This window comes from Salvelinus alpinus, chromosome 31 (assembly GCF_045679555.1).
Source record: "Salvelinus alpinus chromosome 31, SLU_Salpinus.1, whole genome shotgun sequence".
Lineage (NCBI taxonomy): Eukaryota > Metazoa > Chordata > Actinopteri > Salmoniformes > Salmonidae > Salvelinus > Salvelinus alpinus.
In genome coordinates this window covers 622191-639112 of record NC_092116.1, presented here as the reverse complement: position 1 = coordinate 639112, position 16922 = coordinate 622191, and the positions used below count along the sequence as shown (strand labels likewise).

At 45.1% G+C, this 16922-nt stretch overlaps 1 protein-coding gene across 4 annotated transcripts in view; it reads right to left on the bottom strand.

Moving 5' to 3' along the window:
- LOC139561834 (sodium/potassium/calcium exchanger 2-like) overlaps window positions 1-423 on the bottom strand; it is a 158722-nt gene extending 158299 nt beyond the window's left edge. For 2 of the 4 annotated variants that reach the window (XM_071379135.1, XM_071379138.1), the window contains exon 1: window positions 224-422. The gene's annotated coding sequence lies outside the window, so the exon portion shown is untranslated. Of the gene's footprint in view, window positions 1-223 lie in introns of all 4 variants that reach the window. The other 2 variants (XM_071379136.1, XM_071379137.1) reach the window with 2 other exon arrangements.
- Between the last annotated feature and the right edge of the window lie 16499 nt (window positions 424-16922).

The window sequence follows — 16922 nt, the reverse complement described above, 5'->3', positions numbered from 1 at the left end:
TCCCCCGACTTTTAAACTAAATCCAAAGACATGGATATTTTTGTTGTTGTTGTTGATTTAACCTTGAATTCACATTAGTTGACAACTCAACCACATGTAAATAAAAACTAGACATTGCACTGGGGTCTGTGCCCAGTGGGTAGACTACTCAGTTATCATCATTTGCGCAAAATAGGCAAAACGCGTAAAATTGACAAATGTGTTATGAATTTGAATGTCTTACCTTATATAGAGGTAAATAGAATGGCAACCGTAACACACCAGGTCGAAATTCGGTTCCGTCTCTTGTGTTCCCTTGCTCTCATTGAGCAAATGTGATGTTAATACCCTATCCGACGATTGAGGAGGAGCTCCCGACAAACTGGTTGCAAGCTGCGCTCACCTCAACATCCTCCCTCCCATCTCACTGAGAAATCATTCTAGTCTAAAAGACCTTGCTAATCTAAAAGAAAAGACTGGAACCTAAGGTAGGGTCGGTCTAACCACGTGAATAGGGAGGTTATAGATTACAACAGTGGAAGCCGTCATATTCCATAGCAGGATAGACTAGACCTTGATGGAGTTGCCGTGGTTACAGCAATGTCACCATTTCAACTATACAGATAGGGCTGATATAGATGGATATACTTGTGCATGTTTGAAATAACATTCAATGATGTTACTTAATGGCCTACACATGATCCTTCATATATAGATAGAAGGTTTGAAGGTCACAGAAGGGGAGTCGCCCAAATGGAGCCTAACCAGGGCCTTATTCACAAAGTGGAAGAGCTAGGATCAAGTTAGCCTTTTAAACCGTAAGGAATAAGAGGGGGGACTTTATCCTAAATCAGCACTCCTAGTCTATCACTAGGTTGAAAAACATCAGGGCATTTTGGGACATAAGATCCATAAAGGAATGCAGTCATGATTTCAAGGTCAAACAGTGTGTGCTCTATGAAATCAGTGGGATTTGGTGTTGTGGGATTTGTCTGTTGCTCAGCCTTCGGTTGAAGTCACATTCATCTCTACGAACCTGCTGCTCATGTTTACTTTGCATTCCTCTTACATCAAAATCCCCACCAGGGCTTAGCATTAGCAGACATGCCAAACAAGCCGTGTTGGATAAAGACAGCAGTCTCTGCACAGCATGACAACCCACTGGGGGGGAAATGGTTGAATCAACGTTGTATCCACATCATTTCAACCCCAAAAAATAAATGTAGGAACACTCATTGGATTTGCAAAGAGTCATCAACATCAGGGAATTTCGTGTTTTTTTCACCTAACTTTTAACCTAAATCGAATGACATGGTGACATGTTTTGTTGATTTCACATTGAATTCACAATAGTTGACAACTCAACCAAATGTAAATCAAAACTAGACATTGAACTGACATCTGTGTGCAGTGGGAAAGTATGTGTGACACTAATGCCCTCGTGGTAGGTAATAAATCACGATTCACTGACCTCATTGATTGCCCTCCCTTCTTTCCCTGCCTGCAATCAACCCAAAATGGGAACAGAGACAGATAGAAACTTGTCTGCCTTTGTGTTATCAATATCCACTTCGGCCTATCATTGAAAGACAGATGTGTGCATGGTCAATTCACACTGACCTGTGCACCCACAGTGTTAGTGTCACGCCCTGACCTTAGAGAGCCTTTTTTATTCTCTATTTGGTTAGGTCAGGGTGTGACTTGGGTGGGCAAATCTCTGTGTTCTATTTCTTTGTTGGCCGGGTATGGTTCCCAACCAGAGGCAGCTGTCTATCGTTGTCTCTGATTGGGCATCATACTTAAGCAGCCTGTTTTCCACCTGAGTTTGTGGTATCTTGTTTTTGTACAGTTAATGTGTAGCCTGCAGAACGTTACGTTCATTTATCTTATTTTTTTTTTGGTGTTCATCAAAATAAAGAAAGACGCTTACCACGCTGCGCCTTGGTCTAATTCCAACAACGGACATGACAGAAGATCCCACCACAAACGGACCAAGCAGCGTGGTCAGGAGGAGAGGACACGACGGAAACCCGAAAGGCAGCCCCCCAAAAATTATTTGGGGGGCAGATGACGTGGGCGTCGGTGCTGAGGGGTGAGTCCGAGACCGAGGAGGAATTCTTGGACCGTTTGAGCAAGGAGTGGTTGGCAGTAGAGAGCGACGAAAGAGTTTGGAGGGGTTGGAGTCTGGAGCAAGACAGTCGCTTTGAGGAGCGTGTGACCCTTCAAGCACCATGCTTTGCGGTTACACGTACTGTGTCTCCGGTACGCATCCACAGCCCGGTGCGCTCTGTACCAGCTCCCCGCATTTGCCGTACTAGAGTGGGCATTCAGCCAGGACGGGTTGTACCAGCTCTGCGCTCCAGACCTCCGGTGCGTCTCCACGGCCCAGTATATCCTGGGCCAGCTCCACGCACCAGGCCTCCAGTGATGATCCATGGCACGAAGCCTCCAGTGGTGATCCATGGCCCGGAGCCTTCAGTGATGATCCATGGCCCGAAGCCCCCAGTGGTGATCCATGGCCCTAAGCCCCCAGTGATGATCCATGGCACGAAGCCCCCAGTGATGATCCATGGCACGAAGCCTGCAGTGATGATCCATAGCACAAAGCCTCCTGTGATGATCCGCGGTCCGGAGTCTCCAGCGATGGTCTGCAGTCCAGGGTCTACAGCGACGGTCTGCAGTCCAGAGCCTCCAGTGGGGGTTCCCAGTCCGGAGCCTCCAGCAGGGGTTCCCAGTCCGGAGCCTGCAGCAGGGGTTCCCAGTCCGGAGCCTGCAGCGACGGTCCGGAGCCTGAAGCGACGGTCACCGGTCCGGAGCCTGAAGCGACGGTCCGGAGCCTGCAGCGACAGTCCGGAGCCTGAAGCGACGGTCCCCAGTCCGGAGCCTGCAGCGACGGTCCCCAGTCAGGAGCCTCCAGCGAGGGTTCCCAGGCCGGAGCTTCTGGCGACGATCGGTGGTTCGGTTCCGCCAGCAGTGATCTATGGTCCGGAGTCTGCGACAACGATCTACGGTCCGGAGTCCCCGGCGACGATCCCCGCATCAGAAGCGCCACCAAAGTGAGGGGAGCCTCAAGCAGAGCAGGGTCTGCGTCCCGCACCGGAGCCTCCACCGAGATGAGATGCCCACCCGGACCCTCCCCTATAGGTTCAGGTTTGCGGCCGGAGTCCGCACCTTTGGGGGGGGGGGGTACTGTCACGCCCTGACTTTAATTATCTATTTGGTTAGGTCAGGGTGTGACTTGGGAGGGCAAATCTATGTGTTCTATTTCTTTGTTGGCCGGGTATGGTTCCCAATCAGAGGCAGCTGTCTATCGTTGTCTCTGATTGGGGATCGTACTTAGGCAGCCTGTTTTCCACCTGAGTTTGTGGGATCTTGTTTTTGTACAGTTACTGTGTAGCCTGCAGAACGTTACATTCGTTTATCTTTTTGTTGTTTTTTTGGTGTGTATCAAAATAAAGAAAGATGTACACTTACCACGCTGCGCCTTGGTCTAATTCCAACAACGGACGTGGCAGTTAGAACCTCAGAACTATGAATTGAGATGGATGGCATAATTTTTCCCCTCAAAGCCTCAAATTCTTCTATACTATTCCAACCAACATAATGTGCACTTCCATAGTGGCTTGTTATAATATTTTTCTTTAAATCATAACCAGGCATAGCCTACCAAATAAACAAAACTCTCTTTTCACATTTCACAAAAATGCCTGTATTGCTTTCATAAAGAGAACACAAATTAAATAACACTTCAATAGCATTATCTATTAACCTCTTCCAACAGATTGCATCGTCTGTGGATATATTGGGGCGATAAGCAAATTGAAGTGGGTCTAGGGTGGCAGGTAAGGTTGAGGTTATATGATCCTTGACTAGTCTCTAAAAGCACTTCATAATGACAGAAGTGAGTGCTACGGGGAGATAGTCATTTAGTTCAGTTACCTTTGCTTTCTTGGGTACAGGAAGAATGCCTTTAGCCGTACCCTTGTCCTACTGTTCCTCTGGTGATGTAGAGGTTAATCCAGGGCCTGACTCCCATTCCCCAGGAACTCTCATTTGTTGATTTCTGTAGCCGTAAAAGCCTTGGTTTCATGCATGTTAACATTAGAAGCCTCCATAAGTTTGTTTTACTCACTGATTTTAGCACACTCTGCCAACCCGGATGTCCTAGTCGTGTCTGAATCCTGGCTTAGGAAGGCCACCAAAAATCCTGAAATTTCCATCCCTAACTATAACATTTTCCGACAAGATAGAACGGCCAAAGGGGGCGGAGTTGCAATCTACTGCAGAAACAGCCTGCAGAGTTCTGTCATACAATCCAGGTCTGTGCCCAAACAATTCAAGCTTCTACTTCTAAAAATCCACCTTTCCAGAAATAAGTCTCTCACTGTTGCCGCTTGTTATAGACCACCTTTTGCCCCCAGCTGTGCCCTGGACAAAATATGTGAATTGATTTCCCCCCATCTATCTTCAGCGCTTGTAGTGTTTGGTGCCCCAAACTGGGACATGCTTAACATCCCGTCCGTCCTACATTCTAAGCTAGATGCCCTCAATCTCAAACAAATTATCAATGAACCTACCAGGTACAACCCAAATCTGTAAACACGGGCACCCTCATAGATATAATCCTGACCAACCTGCCCTCTAAATACACCTCGGCTGTCTTCAACCAAGATCTCAGCAATCACTGCCTCATTGACTGCATCCGTAATGGGTCTGCGGTCAAACGACCACCCCTCATCACTGTCAAACGCTCCCTGAAACACTTCCGCGAGCAGGCCTTTCTAATCGACCTGGCCCGGGTATCCTGGAAGGATATTGACCTCATTCCGTCAGTAGAGGATGCTTGGTTATTCTTTAAAAGTGCTTTCCTCACCATCTTAAATAAGCATGCCCCGTTCAGAAAAATCAGAACAGATACAGCCCTTGGTTCACTCCAGACTTCACTGCCATTGACCAGCACAAAAACATCCTGTGGCGTACTGCATTAGCACCGAATAGCCCCCGCGATATGCAACTTTTCAGGGAAGTTAGGAACCAATATACACAGGCAGTTAGGAAAGCAAAGGCTAGCTTTTTCAAACAGAAATTTGCATCCTGTTGCACAAACTCCAAAAAGTTCTGGGGCACTGTAAAGTCCATGGAGAATAAGAGCACCTCCTCCCAGCTGCCCACTGCACTGAGGCTAGGAAACACTGTCACCACCGATAAATCCAATATAATTGAGAATTTCAAAAACATTTTTCTACGGCTGGCCATGCTTTCGACCTGGCTACGCCTACCCCGGTCAACAGCCCTGCACCCACCACAGCAACTAGCCCAAACCTCCAACATTTCTCCTTCATCCAAATCCAGACAGCTGATGTTCTGAAAGATTTGCAAAATCTGGACCCTCTCTTTCTAAAATTATCCGCCACAATTGTTGCAACCCCTATTACTAGCCTGTTCAACCTCTCTTTCGTATCATCTGAGATCCCCAAAGATTGGAAAGCTGCAGCGGTCATCCCCCTCTTCAAAGGGGGAGACACTCTAGACCTAAACTGTTACAAACCTATATCTATCCTACCCTGCCTTTCTAAGGTCTTCGAAAGCCAAGTTAACAAACAGATCACCAACCATTTTGAATCCAACCGCACCTTCTCCGCTATGCAATCTGGTTTCCGAGCTGGTCATGGGTGCACCTCAGCCACGCTCAAGGTCCTAAACAATATCATAACCACCATCGATAAAAGACATTACTGTGCAGCCATATTCATCGACCTGGCCAAGGCTTTCGACTCTGTCAATCACCACATTCTTATCGACCGACTCAACAGCCTTGGTTTCTCAAATGACTGCCTCGCTTGGTTCACCAACTACTTCTCAGACAGCGTTCAGTGTGCCAAATCGGAGGGCCTGTTGTCCGGACCTCTGGCAGTCTCTATGGGGGTGCCACAGGGTTCAATTCTCGGGCTGACTCTTTTCTCTGTATGAATCCATGATGTTGCTCTTGCTGCTGGTGATTCTCTGATCCACCTCTACGCAGACGACACCATTCTGTATACTTTTGGCCTTTCTTTGGGCACTGTGTTAACTCACCTCCAGACGAGCTTCAATGCCATACAACTCTCCTTCCGTGGCCTCCAACTGCTCTTAAATGCAAGTATAACTGAATGCATGCTCTTCAACCGATCGCTGCCTGCACCTGCCCGCCCGTCCAGCATCACTTCTCTGGACGGATCTGACTTAGAATATGTGGACAACTACAAATACCTAGGTGTCTGGTTCGACTGTACACTCTCCTTCCAGACTCACATTAAGCATCTCCAATCCAAAATTCAATCTAGAATCGTCTTCCTATTTCGCAACAAAGCATCCTTCACTCATGCTGCCAAACATACCCTCGTAAAACTGACTATCCTACCGATCCTTGACTTCGACGATGTCATTTATAAAATAGCCTCCAACACTCTACTCAGCAAATTGGATGCAGTCTATCACAGTCCCATCCGTTTTGTCACCAAAGCCCCAAATACTACCCACCACTGCAACCTGTATGCTCTCGTTGGCTGGCCCTCGTTTCATATTCGTCGCCAAACCCACTGGCTCCAGGTCATCTATAAGTCTTTGCTAGGTAAGGCCCCGCCTTATCTCAACTCACTGGTCACCATAGCAGCACCCATACGTAGCACGCGCTCCAGCAGGTATATTTCACTGGTCACCCCCAAAGCCTATTCCTACTTTGGCTGCCTTTCCTTCCAGTTCTCTGCTGCCAATGACTGGAACGAATTGCAAAAATCACTGAAGCTGGAGACTCATATCTCCCTCACTAAATGTAAGCATCAGCTGTCAGAGCAGCTCACAGATCACTGCACCTGTAAATAGCCAATCTGTAAATAGCCCATCCAACTACCTCATTCCCATATTGTTATTGATTTATTTTTTCTGCTCCTTTGCACCCCAGTATCTCTACTTGCACATTCATCTTCTGCACATCTATCACTCCAGTGTTTAATTGCTAAATTGTAATTACTTTGCCACTATGGCCTATTTATTGCCTTACCTCCCTAATCTTACCTCCTTTGCACACACTGTATATATTTTTTTCCAATTGTGTTATTGACTGTACGTTTGTTTATTCCATGTGTAACTCTGTGTTGTTGTTTGTGTCGCACTGCTATGCTTTATCTTTGCCAGGTCGCAGTTGTAAATTAGAACTTGTTTTCAACTGGCCTACCTGGTTAAATAAAGGTGAAATAAATAAATAAATAAAAAGGTGGACATCTTGAAGCATGTGGGGACAGCAGACTGGGATAGGGAGAGACTGAATATGTCCGTAAATACTCCAGCCAGCTGTTCTGCACTTGCTCTGAGGACGCGGCTAGGGCTTAATGTTATGGGTATGCTTGAAATTTTTAAGGACTGGGGAGTTTTTCAGGATAAAAATAAACAGAACGGCAATAAGCACAGGCAAAATCCTACAGAGAAACCCGGTTCAGATTGCTTTCCACCAGACACTTGGAGATGAATTCACCTTTAGCAGGACAATAACCTAAAACACAAGGCCGTATCTACACTGGAGTAGACAGTAAATGTTTCTGAGTGGCTAAGTTACAGTTATGTCTAGCTGTGATCAATGGTCAATTTGCCAGAGATTGAAGAATTTTGAAATGGTCAAATGTTGCACAATCCAGGCGTGGAAAGTTCTTAAAGACTTTTCCATAAAGACAAATGTTAGAATTTTTCTTACACTTTGACATTACAGAGTATTTTGTGAAGATCCTTGACAAAAAAAGTACAATTAAATCAATTTTAATCCCAAGTTGTAACACACTAAAATGTGTAAAAAGTCAAGGGGTGTGAATACTTTCTGAAGGGACTGCAGTAAGAAAATACAGAGAATGTACAGTATACATGCAAACAAGTACCTAGTACAATTGCATGATTAAAGTAAATAAGTGGTCAAAGAAATATAAAAACAAAATACTTTTACATATACCATGTGAACATTTCCTAAGAATAAATAACATACAGGGGTGGGGTTGAGGGAATGGCATTGGGGTTTTGGGAGGGGAAAAAAAGAAAAAAAAAAGAGGCCCAGTTCTTTTTGTTTGATAAAGATGAGCAAAAAATATTGTATAAAATAAATAATACACATATTGAGCTATTTTGTATGCTCCAAAAAAAAGTATATTATTTTATACTAATACAATTGCTCAGATAAAGATATTTTGTCATATTTTTTCATCTCAAATCGATAGGGGAAATTATTGGCACCGCTGTTTTTAATACCTTTCAATACCTCATCTTGCGAGGATAACGACACTGAGTATTTTTCTAAGATGTTGTATGAGATTGGAGAACACACTGGGATTGATCTTAGCCCATTCCTCCATACATAATCTTTCCAGATCCTTGATATCCTTGGTCTGTGCTTATGAACTGCTCTCTTAAATTCAAACGACAGATATTCAATTGTGTTCAAGTCCGGAGACTGAGATCGCCAATGCAAAATGTTGATTTTGTGTTAAATTAACCACTTGTTTGTGGATTTTGATGTGTGCTTAGGGTTATTATCTTGCTGGAAGATCCACTTGCGTCCAAGTTTCAGACACCTGGCAGAGGCAACCAGGTTTTTGGCTACAGTGTCCTGGTACTAGGTAAAGGTCATGATGCCGTTGACCTAAACTAGGGCCCCAGGACCAGTGTAAGCAAGATCCACCACCATATTTTACAGTAAGTATGGGGGTTCTTTTCTGCTCATGCGTCCTTTAAAAAATATATATATACGTATTTTAGCTGTTAATCAAAATCTCTTTCTGTGAGCAATCGTATGAGTATAACATAATATGATTTCCCTTTTTTTTGCATACAATATAGCTCAATATTTCAAGGGTGCCAATCATTTTGGACCTGACTGTACAGTATGTGGAAAATAATGATTGGAAAATATCATATGAACTGAATATATGAAATTCTATGAATTAAAATATTGTACCTGAAAAATAAAAAATAACACATGATTGTAATGCTCCTGATACTTCATACCTTCTCAGTTGAAGCCAGTGTGTATACTCTTGCAGGACCGTCAGCTTTTTTCCTAACTGACACACCATTTTCGGCATCCACTACAGCAGGGTTTCCCAACTGGAGTCCCACAGGCCGAATTTGGCCCGCCGGTGGTTATATTTGGACCCACAAGTTTTCTGAGCAATTAATAGAGAGACATGTACTTTTTATTTTTATTGTTGGACATAAAAGACTGTAAAAACACCAGGAAATCAGCAAAAAGTGGTTTTAATTTCAGAAATCTGTTCCCAAGTATTCCCACGCATCATAGAGAGACGTGTGATCGTATATAAATAATAATAATTAATAATAATTGATTGGATTTATATAGCACTTTTCTACCAACTGAGCTACATAGCAGAGGGAAGCTCACCTCCTCCACCATCAATGTGTATCACCCACTTCAGTGATGCACGGCGACCATCTTTGTGCCAGAACTCTCACCACACATCAGCTATTAGTTGGAGTGGTGAAGAGTGATATATGCCCATTAGGAATGAGGTGGAGGATTAGGTGGACATGATGGTATGTGGCCAGGTTGGGAATTTAGCCGTGACACTGGGGTGAACACCCCTACTCTTACAATAAGCGCCATGGGATTTTGAATGACCACAGAGAGTCAGGACACCAATTTTAACCTCTCTTGGGTACGAGAGACGTTAGCGTCCCACCTCTTCAACAGCCAATGAAACTGCTGGGCGCCAAATTCAAATACAGAAATACTCATTATAAAAATTCAGAAAACAAAACATATTTTACATAGGTTTAAAGATTAACTTCTTGTGAATCCAACCACGGTGTCAGATTTAAAAAATGCTTTACGGCGAAAGCATACCTTACAATTATTTGAGAACATAGCCCAGCAGACAAATCATTACAAACAGTAACCAGCCAAGTAGAAGAGTTACACAAGTCAGAAATAGAGATAAAATTAATCCCTTACCTTTGATGATCTTCATATGGTTGCACTCAGCAGACATTCATTTACTCAATAAATGTTCCTTTTGTTCGATAAAGTCTCTTTATATCCAAAAACCTACGTTTTGTTCGCGCGTTTTCTTCAATCCACAGGCTCAAATGCAGTCAAAACAGGCAGACAAAAAAATCCAAATTGTATCCGTAAAGTTCATAGAAACATGTCAAACGATGTTTATATTCAATCCTCAGGTTGTTTTTAGCCTAAATAATCGATAATATTTCAACCGGACAATAACGTTGTCAATATAAAAGGTAAACAAGAAAGGCACTCTCTCGGTCGCACGCATGAAAAAGCTCTGTGACACTTTAGGGTCCACTCATTCAGATTGCTCTTACTTCCTAATTTTTCAGAATACAAGCCTGAAACAATTTCTAAAGACATCTAGTGGAAGGCATAGGAACTGCAATTTGAGTCCTAAGTCAATGGATACTGTAATGGCATTGAATAGAAAACTACAAAACCAAAAAAAAACTACTTCCCGAATGGATTTTTCTCAGGTTTTCGCCTGCCAAATCAGTTCTGTTATACTCACAGACACTATTTTAACAGTTTTGGAAACGTTAGAGTGATTTCTATCCACATCAACCAGTTATATGCATATCATATCTTCGGGGCCCGAGAAGCAGGCAGTTTAATTTGGGCATGCTTTTCATCCAAAATTCCGAATGCTGCCCCCTACCCTAGAGAAGTTTAATAACCCATCCAAAATAATGTCCCCAAATGTAAATGAAGGTTTGAAATTATTATGTTTTAGTCAAATATTATATATTTTTAAGGCTTTTTAAAATGTATTTAAATTCCCTTTTCTCTCCCCAATTTCGTGGTATCCAATTGGTAGTTACAGTCTTGTCCCATCACTGCAACTCCCGTACGGACTCGGGAGAAGCGAAAGTCGAGAGCCGCGCTTCCTCCAAAACACAACCCAGCTGAGCCAAACTGCTTCTTAACACAATGACCGCTTAACCCGGAAGTCAGCTGCACCAATGTGTCAGAGGAAACACCGTACACCTGGCGACCGTGCCAGTGTGCATTGCACCCGGCCCACCACAGGAGTTGCTAGAGCACAATGGGACAAGAACATCCCTGCTGGCCAAAACCTCCCTTAACCCGGACAACACTGGGCCAATTGTGTGCCGCCCCATGGTTCTCCCGGTCGCGGCCGGCTGTGACAGAGCCTGGACTTGAACTAGGATCTCTAGTGGCATAGCTAGCACTGTGATGCAGTGCCTTGTTAAGGCCCCTGTTAAGGCTTCTTGCGATCAATTTGCAGTCTAAAAATATATATTTTTATTATGTTCAGGACCCCCGACCATCCGCTCAAGAAAAAATTGGCCCTTGGCTGAATCTAGTTGATGATCCCTGCACTACAGGAAGGACATTGTGTAGTTTCGATTGACTTAAAGGTGCAGTTTTCTGAAAAATGTATAACTTCTCATAGATTGTAACCCTACTTTACTTAAAAGGGGCAATCTGAAATTCAAACAACAACAAAGTGTCACCCTGCCACTGTTTTGGTAAAGAGCTGAGGGATGAACTGGATGAATGAAGCCACTCAAATGTGTAAAGGAAATCACGCTGCTTGATTCCCCTTGATTCGGCTCATACCGAGGCTTGAACTCTGCCTCGCAAACACACGTGCCCGTCTTCCTGAAGAGTCTTACAAGTTGCGCCACCGAAAGCTAGCTATTCAGCAGCTTGAGTGGGGACACTTCAGGCTGGGGAGTGAGTTTCACAGATCCCGATCTGTTACATTCAACCCCCAACAACCCCGGCGTTGAGCTAAGCGTAACTGCTGAACCGGGTCACAGCACCATTATAAAGGACAGCACGCTGCTTGCGTAGCACGTACCACTTCCCCCTGATTCAGATCATACCAAGGCTTGAACTCAGGACCTCAGCCTCCAAACACACGTGACAGTCTTCCCAAAGTTTTTTTACCAGATGCGCCACCTTAAAACTAGCTATTCGGCTATTCGTGGCTAATATAGCCGACAGCTTTGCATAACTTGCAAAGTAACGTTAAATCAATGAGCCTCCACACAGTCAGTCAGTGCGGGAACGTAATCATTGCACACAAGATTGAGCTACAACTGGTTAGGCAGTTGGTAGCCTAAATCCTGCCTGATGTTTCTGCTGTTCCTAAAACCATTGACATATGTTAGCCTACTGTAACCACAGACAGAGAGGGTGTGTGTGTGTGTGTGTGTGTGTGTGTGTGTGTGTGTGTGTGTGTGTGTGTGTGTGTGTGTGTGTGTGTGTGTGTGTGTGTGTGTGTGTGTGTGTGTGTGTGTGTGTGTGTGTGTCAATCCCTTTTGAGGGGGGGGGGGGGGGAGGGGGGGTGCTACTGCAGCCGCTCAATGATTTTTTTTATATGCTTACCTCTTACAGATTTTAACAATTCCAGATGAACAGAAGTGTCAGAAGTGAACCACAACAGTCTCCAATCTCACAGTTCATGGAGACCCATGTAGAGCAGTACAGCATGAATCATACACAGCAGAAAGCTATCAATAATGCAATACTGTCCCACCTGGTTATCGATTGCAACTTGCCTCTGTCTATTGTGGGAAAAAAATGTTTTCGTCACTACCTGTCAGTGGTTGACAGTAAGTACAGCCCAGTGTGTCGCAGAACATTGACATCAAAAGTAGAGAACCTCGCTACAGAGAGACGTTCAAAACTGAAAACTCATTTGAGCAACACAGACCATGTTTCAGTCACAGTGGACATTTGGTCCAACCGAAAGATGAGGGGGTTCCTTGGTGTCACTGTGCACTGTATGGAGAAAGATGGAGAGAGGATACAACTCAAGTCCAATCTCTTGGCCTGTGACCGCTTCAAAGGCCCACACACGGCCGAAAGAATCTGTGAGCAATTTGAGGCCATATGTGATGAGTACAGCATTAAAGATAAATTGGACTATATCATTAGTGACAATGCTGCCAACATGAGAAAAGCATTCACGGTGTGCTTCCTCATTGAACAAGAAGATGAAGTACATGATGAAGATCACGTTGATGACCCAGAGCTCTGGAATGACCTAACCCTGGAAGACCAGCAAACAGTGGATGCTGCTATTGCAACAACAAAAAATAGCGCTCACAGTGTTTTTCCCACACTCTCCAGCTGGTGGTGGGAGATGGCTTGAAAGAAACAAAGGTGATGACTTCTTCTCTTTCAAAGTTATCAAAAATCAGCTCACTGCTGCATACAAGCACAACATAAACATTTGGGGAAAGAGGCATGCCTGCTGCTGTCATCACAAGATGGAACTCAACACTGAGTAAAGTGAAGGCAGTTATCCAATGTGACCATCTAAAGCTCTGTCATGTTCTAGAAAAGGCTGGGCACAAGGACTTGTTCACAGTACAGGAGTGGAATAAGTTAAAGGAGTTGGTGGACATCCTGAAGCCATTTGGAGCAACAGATATGACACAGGGGGAGAAGATAGTCACAATCAGTTCTGTTGTTCCCTCTGTCCCTAAATCACCACCTGGAGCAGCGGAAGAATCAAGTCCATTTCCTGAGCGGCCTGGTTAGAAGTCTCCAGGCATCCCTGAACAAAAGATTTCTTGGAATCTTCATCAATGTGAAAATGGCCAGGACACAAGATGGAATCACTGCCCCCTTTTCAGATCCAGTCTACCTCAAAGCAGCTGCCTTGGATCCGGCTTTTTCTCTGATGTGGGTGGAGCACCATGTGCTGGTCAAGGAGGAGGTGGCCAAAGAGTGGAAGGTATGTTTAATGTAACTTTTTCTTATAATTTAATCCAATTGACTGCAACAATCATATTTTTTCAGTTTAATCCACTGCATCACCAATACTTTAATACTGGCCTTTTTGTTTCTGCTATGCTTTTACATGTTTTGCCAGAACTGATTCTGCAAGATGCTGCAAGGACTGAGCAAGCTGTGCCTCTTGTTGATAAGGAAGAGCGAGAGGACCATAGTCTTGGACAAGAAGAAGGGCTGTTTGCAGCGTGACAGTATGTAAAAGGCAGAAGAAAGCTGTTGGGACCACTACAGCACTATAGCTAAGTCACTACCTTGACATATGCAAAGGACAGCTCTTCCTTCACTGTCCCGAGTGGCCATCAGGGTCTTGGCAGTTACTGCCTCCAGTGCTCCGGTGGAGTGTGTCTTCAGCCATGGTGGCATCATACTGCGGCCTCATCGTGCACAAATGACTGACAGACCTTTATCAAATTTGGTCTTTGCAAATGCAATGCATCATAGGGCCCTGAGATAAGAGAAAAAAGGAAACTGTTTATGCATTACACACACACACACACACACACACACACACACACACACACACACACACACACACACACACACACACACACACACACACACACACACACACACACACACACACACACACACACACACACACACACACACACACACACACAAACACACACACACACACACACACACACACACACACGTAGTCTCCATGTTCAGGTTTTATCTCCCATCTTTGGGATCTGTATTGTTTTCTCAGACATTCAGGCCAGTGTTCAAATTGTAGGCCTACTGTCACGCCCTGGCCATAGAGAGGCTTTTATTCTCTATTTTGGTTAGGCCAGGGTGTGACTAGGGTGGGCATTCTAGTTTCATTATTTCTATGTTTTCTATTTCTTTGTGTTTGGCCGGGTGTTGTTCTCAATCAGAGGCAGCTGCCTATAGTTGTCTCTGATTGAGAACCACACTTAGGTAGCCCTTTTTTCCATCTGTCTTGGTGGGAAGTTAACTTTGTTTGATGGCACATAGCCTTAAGCTTCACGGTTTGTTTTGGTATTGTTTATTGTTTTGTTGGCGACATCTACTATTAAAAGTATGTACGCTCACCACGCTGCACCTTGGTCCTCTTCTTACGACAGCCGTGACAGAACTTCCCACCAACAAAGGACCAAGCAGCGTGGCCAGGAGAGGCAGCCCCCCCCCCAAAAAAAAATGGGGGGTCGGCGGAGCCGAGGATGGAACCAGAGCCAGTCGGGGTGAACTTGGAGGGGAGTGAAGGTAGTGAAGCAGAGACAGTGAAGGAGTTGATGGGGAGATTGGAGGAGAGAGCTATGAGAGAGCTGCTGTGTTGGTGCATGAGGCACGACATTCGCCCTACGGAGCGTGTCCTCGGGTTGATGTCACCTGAGTCAGCTCTCCATACTAGTCCTGAGGTGCGTGCTAGCCGTCTGGTGAGTCCTGCGCCGGCTCTACGCACTGTTTCCCCAGTTCGCCAGGAGTACCCAGTGGGCCTGTTCCAGCTCCCAGCACGTGACGGGCTAAAGTGGGCATGCAGACAAGAGGAGCGGTGCAAGTGCTAAGCACCAGAGCTCCAGTGCTCCCCCACAGCCCGGTTCGACCTGTGCCTGCACTCTGGAGGTGCCGGGCTAGAGTGGGCATTCAGCCTGGAAGAGTGGTGCCAAGGCTACGCACCAGATCTCCAGTGCTCCCCCACAGCCTGGGTCATTCTGTGCCTCCTCTAAGGACCAGGCCTCCAGTAGGTCTTCCCAGCCTGGTTCATCCCGTGCCTCCTCTACGGACCAGGCCTCCAGCGACGGCCTCCAGTCCGGAGCCTCCAGCGACGGCCTCCAGTCCGGAGCCTCCAGCGAGGGTGCCCAGTCCGGGGCCCCCAGCGAGGGTGCCCAGTCCGTGGCGCGCAACGAGGGTGCCCAGTCCGGGGCCCGCTATGAGGGTCAGCAGTCCGGGGTCGGCGGCGAGGGTCCCCGCAACAGAGTCGCCGCCGTAAAGGAAGCCTACCCGGACCCTCCCCTTTAAAGTCAGGTTTTGCGGCCGGAGTCCGCACCTTTGGGGGGTGGGATACTGTCACGCCCTGGCCATAGAGGCTTTTATTCTCTATTTTGGTTAGGCCAGTGTGTGACTAGGGTGGGCATTCTAGTTTCTTTATTTCTATGTTTTGTCCGGGTGTGGTTCTCAATCAGAGGCAGCTGTCTATCGTTGTCTCTGATTGAGAACCATACTTAGGTAGCCCTTTTTTCCACCTGTCTTGGTGGAAAGTTAACTTTGTTTTATGACACATAACCTTAAGCTTCACGGTTTGTTTTGGTATTGTTTGTTGTTTTGTTCTGCGACATCTGCACCTTGGTCCTCTTCTTACGACAGCCGTAACACCTACTTGAAGTTCAGTAGCAGTTGTTTTGATGTACCTTTTAATAAATTATTGTAACTTTATGGCAGGATTGTTTAGGTGTCTAGAGTATATCTAGAGAGAGAGAGAGAGCACTACAATATTTTGTTTTTGTTGTCATACTGATCTGTCTTTCTCATGGCTACCCATGTATTGCCATGGAAATATAACGTTTATTTGGACAAGTAATAAATATATATATTTAAAAGAATTCATGATTTGCGTAAATTTAATATACTAACTCTTACTCTTGTTAAAAATAGGAAATGGTATTACATTTGGTGAAGAGCACATTATGACTTATTTAAGACTCGCAACTCAAAGTTTAGGACTTGAGACTTGACTTGGGACTTGCCTGTCTTGACTTGGGACTTGCCTGTCTTGACTTGGGACTTGCCTGTCTTGACTTGGGACTTGCCTGTCTTGGCTTGGGACTTGAGTGCTAAGACTTGAGACTTACTTGTCACTTGTAAAATAATGACTTGGTCCCACGTCTGATAGAAAGTGTTATCAATACTTCTTTAGAAATACCTATTGTGTGTAATATCATAAAGTTCTTCCTGGGACAAACCAATGTGTTCCTCCGGGGCCTTCTAATTCAACTTTGGTTTGAACACTACACTCTTTACTCTTCTGTAAACTGGTCATCTCTGTATACCTGTCGCAAGACCCACTGGTTGATGCTTATTTATAAAACCCTCTTAGGTCTCACTCCCCCCTATCTGAGATATCTACTGCAGCTATCATCCTCCACATACAACACCCATT